A 9,032-nucleotide genomic window follows, 5' to 3' on the forward strand; every position below is an offset into this window, starting at 1 on the left:
GACTTCAAATAGTTGGGACATTCCTTTTTGAAGTGTCCGTGTCCATTACACTCAAAACATGTGATTCCTTGAGAAGATTGGGAATCTCTATCATCTTTCCTTCGGAATTCTTTCTTCTCCTTCCCAGAACTCTGAAATTTTCCTTTGTCACCAAATTTCCCACCGTTCTTGAGTTTCAAGAACTTCTGGAAGTTTTTTACAAGGTACGCCACATCTTTATCTACTACATCCTCTTCCGAAGGGTCATGAGATGCCACTCTCTCATCAATTGTTTTAAGAGCAAGAGATTTGCTCTTCTTCTGTGTGGGCAGCGACAATTCATACGTTTGCAATGAACCAACCAACTCTTGAACTTTGATGCCGTCAAGATCCTTGCTCTCTTCAATGGCCATTACTTTGGCATGAAAACTTTCCAACAATGACCGAAGGATCTTCCTTACAATTTTAAAATCCTCCGTCTTTTCTTCCAAGTTAAATTTGCCGACGACCACCTTGTTCAGCTTTCTGTAGAAAGATCAAAGGACACATCCTCACTCATCTTTAGCTCCTCAAAGCGAGTGGTCAGCATCTGGAGTTTGGTGTCTTTCACCTTCTTAGTCCTTTCATAAGTTGTCTCCAGAATTTCCCATGCTTCCTTAGCAACGGTGATATGTGAAATCCTGTGAAATTCTTCTGGAGAGACACCACAGAAAATAGCATTCAAGGCTTTACTGTTAGCATTAGCCGCCGCAAGAGCTGCCTTATCCCAAGTGGATTTGGCAGCCTCCGGCCTAGTCCAACCAACCTCAACATCATCCCACATAGCATCATCAATAGAACACAAAAACGCCCTCATACGGACTTTCCAAAATGCATAATTATTACCATCAAAAAATGGTGGCACATTTAGGGATTGAGACCTATCCATCTCAACACGGGGTCAAGAATCGCACAAAGGTGTTTAAACCACAACAAGTGCACCCGCTCTGATACCAATTGAAAGTTCAAATAGCGTTCAAAATACTATGAACGTTTAGACCCCCAATTACAAAAATACCAATTCAAGCTTTATATCAAACAATGTATGTGCAGAAAATGATAACAAGCTTATAACAGAATTGATAAACAATCTAAACCATAAATAATCATAATCACAGCAGTAATTAAATGGTAAAGATAAAGGGAAGAGAGATGCAAACATAAGGACAACACGCGATGTGTTATCGAAGAGGAAACCGAAGCCTTCGGTGTAAAACCTCTCTGCCGCTCTCCAAGCGGTGAATAATCCACTAGAAAATGTAGTTGGGATACATGAACAGTAATAGACCCTCCAAGTCTAATCTACCCAAGTACCTAAGCCCTCCAAGTTTCTTGCTCCAACGAGGTTGCGCCGAACCTTTTTCTTTTCTAGCTTATCGGATTCTGCTATAGCCCATAGCATTAACCAATAACCATTGGTCCCTTCCAAACTGCTTCCCTTAGCACCAAATGAACCTTTTCACAGACGTGGGTGTGATGAGAAAAGAATTTGGTCAAGAACCTTTCAAGGATGTATCAATGGAGAGGAAGAGAGTAGAGGAATTTGAAGAGTCTCTTAGTGAAGATTGGGGATGAGACAATCTTGTTTTTCTCTAGGGTTTCTCTCATAAAATTCTCTCTGGAAGCTCTCTACATTTCGTGGGTATAAGGGTCTATATATAGTGGTGTGTGTTTGGAATACGAAGAGTCAGTTTTTCCCAAACAGGGTTGGTTGGCGGCTTGGCCTCGCGACTTGTCCAAGTCGCGAGTTTAAGTCGCAAGATAATGGCTTGGCCAGCCTGGGACTTTTGTCCTGTAGTGCGACAGCTGGCGTGACCTTTCACCTTCCCGCATGCTTCTCACGTGTGCAACAGTTGGCGCCTTGCAAGTCGCAAGTCAGTCGCGAGTCCTAGCCGCAAGTCCCTGCTTCTTGGCACAAAGTTGAGCAATTCTTCACACTCTCTTCACGCACTACCCTTACATGAATCCCACCTAAATATAGGGTTACTAAGTGCTAAATTACAAGCAAATTGACACAGAATAAAGCCAACAAGATGGTTGATAAATTTTAACCTTACACGTGTGAATAAAGTGTTCATGATAAGGAACTAATTCAATCACTTCTAATAGTTCTGGACTGATCCAATTCCTCTGAGTTTCAATTCCCTTAATGCTACCCTATTCTACATCTCTATTCTTATATCTGCTAATGACTTGAGTGCATTCCTCCTTGCTTTTAACATGTATGTATATATGTATTCCTCTTGGCTTACGTGTTGCTACTTTTTCCAATTTTAAAAACTTATCTTGAAGAAGTTAGAGGGTAGATATTTTCATTAAGCTAAAACTTTGGGTCTCAAAGAAGTCCAAATAGTACAGGTATTTTGGATCCCTTTTTGGTAAAATCGTACTGTTTCCACCCTGTACTTTATTGTCTCTTTCATGAACAAAATATTTTTGAAGCTCTTTGTTTTTTTTTTTTTTGGCCCTTCACAGTTTATATATGTTTTTGTACGAGTCCTTATTGAAGTTGCATTTTGTATCACATTTTGTTATTCTGGCTCCTGCTCTAATTACATTACCCTTAAAACTAATTGTTGATTATGTACTTTTACAGCATAGAAAACCTGTTGATGGCATGCTCATGGGCTATAGTTCTCGCAGCAAAGTTGGGGATGGCCCTGCTTCCCCCAAGTACTCTGATAGACTTTCTCCTGCAGTTAACAATTATCTATCTGAGGCATCAAGACAAGAAGTCAGAGTAAGTTAATTTTACTATTAAAGTTCTGAAAATCAATGTTTCGGTGTTTTGTCTATTATTTGCCTTTTGTTATTCATTCATTGATTGTAATGTTGACTTTACATCCATTGAATATTTACCTTCATCGGTCAGTAGTTTCTTGGTTATTCTTTTTGCAATTTATTCATATTTATGATATAGAACATATTCATTGTATCCTCAATACGCCTTGAAAATCTAATGCAGACTCAAGGAACACCTGAAAATGGTTATTTATGGAAGAGAGTGAATTCCCAATTAAGCTCCCCTAGCTAGCCATATTCCTTGAGAGAAGCTCTGGCTCAGGCACAATCTTCTAGGATTGGAGCTTCTACACAAGTACTTCGAGAATCTTTGCTCCCGATATTGACACAAAAATTGGTACAGTTTTCGATAGAAAAATCAATTGTTGTTTGATTACTGCAACAGCACCATTTACTCCAAGAAATGACTATTATTTTTGTTTTACATTTATTGTAGCTATTTTAGGCCACTGATAATTTCACATTCTCTTCAGGAGCTTTGGGAAGAAAACTTGAGTGCTTCTATCAATCTCTAGGTTTTGAAAATAATAGAGAAATTTTCCATGATGGCTACCTCCCATAGCATCTCTACTGACTATGGAAAACTTGATTGTATCACAGCCATATTAATGAGCTTCTTTTCCCGAAATCGACCTGTGTCTTTCTGGAAAGCTTTGTTTCCTGTCTTCAACAATGTCTTTGATCTTCATGGAGGAACTCTAATGGCAAGGGAAAATGATCGTTTCTTAAAGCAAGTGACTTTCCATCTACTTCGACTTGCAGTTTTCTGAAATGAAAGTGTTCGGAAAAAGGCTGTTATTGGGCTCAAGATACTTATGAAGGTATGACATTTAAAGTTCATAGATTGCTGCTTTTGTTCTTAACTTACATTATTTTATTTATATGTTTTGCAAAGTTCCTTCTATTGCTTCATGCAGACAGCAAGGTTAAGGGTCATGCTGATTATCACATTATTGGAACTGATGTCTGATGTGCAAGTGACTCAGATGAAGCTTGACGGAACGCTAGAGGAAAGTGGTGAAGCACGACGGCTTAGAAAGTCTTTGGAGGAAATGTCAGATGAAGCCAAAAGCCCCAACCTATTGAGGGAGTGTGGACTTTCTGATAGTGCTCTGGTAACAATTCCAAAAAGATCGAAAGAGAATAGGTGGTCCTGGTCAGAGGTGGAATATCTCTCTAATAGTCTTCTTCTTGCTCTTAATGGAAGCTTTGAGTTTTTAGCAATATTTGCATCAGCTTTGAGTTTGAGAAACAATCAGAATAATTACTCAATTAATAAACACTATGCCCTGACCCAATTAGGATGGGAATGTTGCACTAATCAGGGTTAAGGGTTGGTACCTCACATCCCAAGACAAGACTGACATCTTTTTTAAAATTATGTTTTACTTTCTTGCTTTCATTGTAACTGGCACATCTTGTGTGGACATTTAACATTGCTTCTAATTCATGGTGGGAGATAAGTCTTATAGAGCTGCTTATTTCCATTTTTTATTACTTATCTGGGTTTGTAATTTTATCAGTAGGTTATAGTATAAGTATTTTTGCTTTGGCAGAGTTATGTCTTCTTTCATCAAAGTCAAAGTAACCTACAGATACATGTAAAGTTGGACAATTGAGGACACATTTCCTAGAAGTATTAGTAACTTTGAAAATTTACATGTACTTGAAACAAACTTAAATATTCTTAAAAATCTTTTCTATAAACTAATAGGGAGCCCCTTCCCTCGCCACTCCTTCCTCGCAGTTCCCACCTTAAAGTAGGCCTGTGCCAGGTATGCTGGAATGGCAAGGGATCAATTTATAGAGGTGACCTGATTCTCTACTCCCTATTGGCACAGGGATGGGATTTTATTTGGGCAAGTGGCAGATATAAATTATGGGAATAGGGTTAAGGTCAAGGTAGGGTCTTTGCAGTACCAATCCGATAGCGTTTTAGTCAAATTTATGTGAATGTTTGATAGAGTGCTTTTGAAACATGAGGTAAGTTATTATTACAAATACAATTATATTTGAGAACTGCCATGGAGTGGGTGTTGTGGGATATTGGGTTGATAAGAGAGGAGCTTCATACACACAGAGACATATCTTTGTTACCATTACTCTTAAGGAAGTTTGCGCAAATTTGACAAATGCGATTGAAGGAATTTTTCCAATTTTGAATGTGGTCATTACTTTCCTCCTACTTTCTTGTCTTGATGAGTAAATGTTATTAAACTAGCAAAAATAATACTATCATTTTCCCCCTTCTCTCACAGGGATCTGTGATGACTATGGATAGATATGCAACTGCTGAAAGTTTCTACAAACTTGCAATGGCATTTGCTCCTGTCCCAGATCTTCACATAATGTGGTTGCTACATTTATGTGATGCAATCAGGAAATGCAGTCTTGGGCTGAAGTTGCCCAGTGTGCTGTGGCTATTGCTGGTGTTGTGATGCGGGTAGTAAACTGTTATTTGGGCTTGTGGTTCAACCACCCTCAGTCCTTATATGGAAAGTTGACCTTAGAAAATCTTCCTATTTCCCCATTTTCTCACCTTGTAGAATGCAGAGCTATAAAATTGACTTCATGATTTGCTTACTGTTGCTTAAATATTAACTGCCTTCTGCTCATATGTCTAATTAAATTTACTGCAGGCCCTTATGGCTAGAAATGATGGTGTTTGGAGCAAGGATTATGTAACTGCTCTTCGTAAAATTTGCCCAATGGTGAGCAATGAGATCACATCAGAGGCTTCTGCTGCTGAGGTAGAGGGATATGGTGCTTCAAAGCTCACAGTTGATTCTGCAGTGAAGTACCTTCAGCTTGCTAATAAGCTTTTCTTTCAAGCTGAGCTCTATCACTTCTGTGCCAGCAGTCTTGAGGTTGTAATTCCAGTTTATAAAAGCACGAGGGCATACGGGCAGCTGGCTAAATGTCACACATTACTCACTACTATCTATGAATCAATTCTTGAGCAGGAATCAAGCCCAATCCCATTCACTGATGCCACATACTATCGGGTGGGATTCTACGGTGATAGATTTGGGAAGCTTGATAGAAAGGAGTATGTATACCGGGAGCCCCGTGATGTTCGGCTAGGTGACATAATGGAGAAACTTAGTCATATAAATGAGTCTAGGATGGACGGCAATCACAGTTTACACAATATTCTAGATTCGAGACAAGTGAAGGTAGATGAATTACAGCCTGGAGTCTGCTACTTGCAGATAACTGCTGTTGATGCAGTAATGGAGGATGAAGATTTGGGAAGTAGAAGGGAAAGAATCTTTTCACTTTCCACTGGAAGTGTCCGTGCATGTGTGTTTGACCGCTTTTTGTTTGATACCCCATTTACGAAAAATGGCAAGACCCAGGGTGGATTGGAAGACCAATGGAAGAGGCGAAGTGTGCTTCAGACTGAGGGCTCCTTCCCTGCCCTTGTGAATAGGCTCTTGGTAATTAAATCTGAATCTCTTGAGTTCTCCCCAGTAGAAAATGCAATTGGAATGCACTACAAGAAATCTGGATTTAGGGGACGTTTGTAAAACGTCACTAAAAACCCAAGAAACGTCGCTATAGATACAAATGGTCTACAGCGACGTTTTTTTTTGTGACGTTCAAAAACGTCGCAATAGAGAGGTCAATATAGGTCTATTGCGATGTTTCTAAAAACGTCGCTATATGTGACTCTTTAGTGGCATTCAAAAATCTTTAGTGACGTTTTAAATAATATAACATTTTCATTTATAATGTAGGAAAATACATTTAGTGACGTTTCAAAAATGTCGCAAAAGCATTTGTCATTTTACTTTTTAGTGACGTTTTTAAAACGTCGCAAAACCTACTCATTATTTTTCTTTTAAAATATTAAAAATGCCATGTAAACCTACTTAAAATTCAACAATAACTAACATAAGCCTGCAATAAGCTTGTAATAGATCAAATATACCTATCATCAATATTCCACATTATCAAATGTCCACACTAACACATTAACCATAGATTCAATACATATATCATCTTGAATTGAACAAAACACTTGTCTACCTACCAAAAAAAAAACAACCACTCAAATTATGACAATATTAAAACAAAGTACAATAGAAAAATTCAAAATCTACACTATAGAAAAATTGTAGAAAAAAAAAATACAAACTTGTACATAAACTTACAATGATTTAGCCTTTGATGCTCAAGTCTTTTTGCTCAAAAATCCAAATTTAAATAAGAGTTTTCTACACCAAAATCCAACCAAAACAAGCAAAAAATAAAAATTAGCACAAAAGTTCCATATCCCATTAAAGAAAAACTAAATCAAAGCAAACCTATAAGCCAAAATACAAAAACTCCATGACCCATTAAAAAAAAAAAAAACCAAACCCATAAGCTAAAACATAAAGACTTACACTTTAAAGAAATTTGAACACCAAAAAAGAGGGAAAAATGTATGGTGCCGGCAGTGGGTGGTGGCTAGAAAGGGAAGAGCTTGTAGATCGGTGGGTCGGTAGTGGCTGCTGGTGGCTAAGTGTGAAGAAGTGATAAGGGTGGGGGTAGAGAATATAGAAGTAGGAAGGGAAGTTTGTCTGAGAAAAAAAAAAGAATGATAAGAATGAAAAAACATGTAGGGAAAGGAGACAAAAAAAAAAAAAAACACGGTGGGAACTTTCCCACTCAGCGAAAAAAAAAAAAGAATGATAAGAATGAAAAAACATGTAGGGAAAGGAGACAAAAAAAAAAAAAAAACACGGTGGGAACTTTCCCACTCAGCGAAATTTTGAGTGGGATAAGTGAAAAATTTTGGGAAACATATAGCGACGTTTTTAAAACGTCGATATATGTTTTCAAAAAACGTCACTATATATTTTCCCAAAAATTTTTGGAATAGATGCTGGGTGTTCTTTAATAACTATAGCGACGTTTTTAAAAAACGTTGCTATAACCAAAAAATACGCCACTAAAACTATACTTTTGCGACGTTTTAAGAAACACTGCTATTGTTTCGGGTTACAGCGACGTTTTTTGAAAAACGTCGCGAAAGGTTCACTCTTTAGCGGCGTTTTTTAAAAACGTCACAATATACTACTTATAGTGGCGGATTTAAAAACGTCGCTAAAAAAAACACCGCATAAACCCAGATTTCTTGTAGTGATGATTGAAACTCGGACAGCTGCACTACAAAATAAGCTTGAAGAGCCTCCAGTTCTGAAGGTGATCAACTCCCTCGTCTCCAGAGTCTACGGAGAATTCTTCAAGGCAGTGTTGCTGTTCAAGTAAGTTGTTAAGTTCGGTTTTTTTAATTTCTGTTTTCTGTATTGTCAGTTTTAACAATATATATTGCTGACTTCCAGATTCTGAGTAATTAGAATTACCTTATGCCCATTCTTTTTAAAAATGCACTGTAATCAAACTTATGGCGTTGCTTATTATTTTCTAATTGCTCTTGGCCAACTACATGTGTAGGTGAACAGTGGAGTCCTAAGTGTGTGTACGGCCTTCCTGTCTGGTGAGCCCGCAACTTGGCTGCGTTCACAGGAATTGCAGCAACTCATTGCTGCACTCCTTGAATTCATGGCTGTTTGCAAGCGGGCCATTCAGGTACACTTCAGATTGATTGGAGAAGAAGACTAGGAATTCCACACAGCTTGTGAATGGATTTCAGTCACTCACTGCAGAGTTATCTCATTACATCCCTGCCATTCTCTGAGAGCTTTGACAATATTGTAGCATTATTTGTTTTTGGTTTTGCTTGATGTGTCCATATTATTTGTTTTCTTATTCTATTATTATTATTTTCAATGATGTACAAATATGTGTGTATTAACTTTAGTAGGTGATGTTCAGAAAACGAAAATTGCTACTCTCTCTCTCTCCTGAAAATTCCCATTTGGTGGGATAGTAAAATTGCAGCCGTAATTTTTGCTGATATCATAGTTTGAAGGATTGAGTAAACAAAGAAATCTTATAATAAAAAATTGAAGTGCAAAAGTTGTTGCAATTAGATATTTCTCTATATTACTATTTATGTGTAATTTTATCTCTTGCACGTTGCATCTTCCTTCGTTATTTTTGTCGTACTGAGTAAACCTTCCTCTTGAATCTATTTTTGATTATACTGCGTCACTTGATGATGCATCACTCGGCCGTGGCAGCAAAGCATCCCTCGGAAAGACTTAGATTATTTTTCAAACTCTTAAGGTTGCTACTTTGTTCAAAACTTCACGTCCTCT

General features: G+C 37.8%; 1 pseudogene; it reads left to right on the forward strand.

The window, feature by feature from the left end:
* Positions 1 to 341: 341 nt before the first annotated feature.
* Positions 342 to 8,518, forward strand: LOC112036424 (guanine nucleotide exchange factor SPIKE 1-like; annotated as a pseudogene).
* The last annotated feature ends 514 nt before the right edge of the window (positions 8,519 to 9,032 follow it).

The sequence above is a fragment of the Quercus suber genome, unplaced genomic scaffold, assembly GCF_002906115.3.
Source record: "Quercus suber isolate HL8 unplaced genomic scaffold, Cork oak 2.0 scaffold_9, whole genome shotgun sequence".
Lineage (NCBI taxonomy): Eukaryota > Viridiplantae > Streptophyta > Magnoliopsida > Fagales > Fagaceae > Quercus > Quercus suber.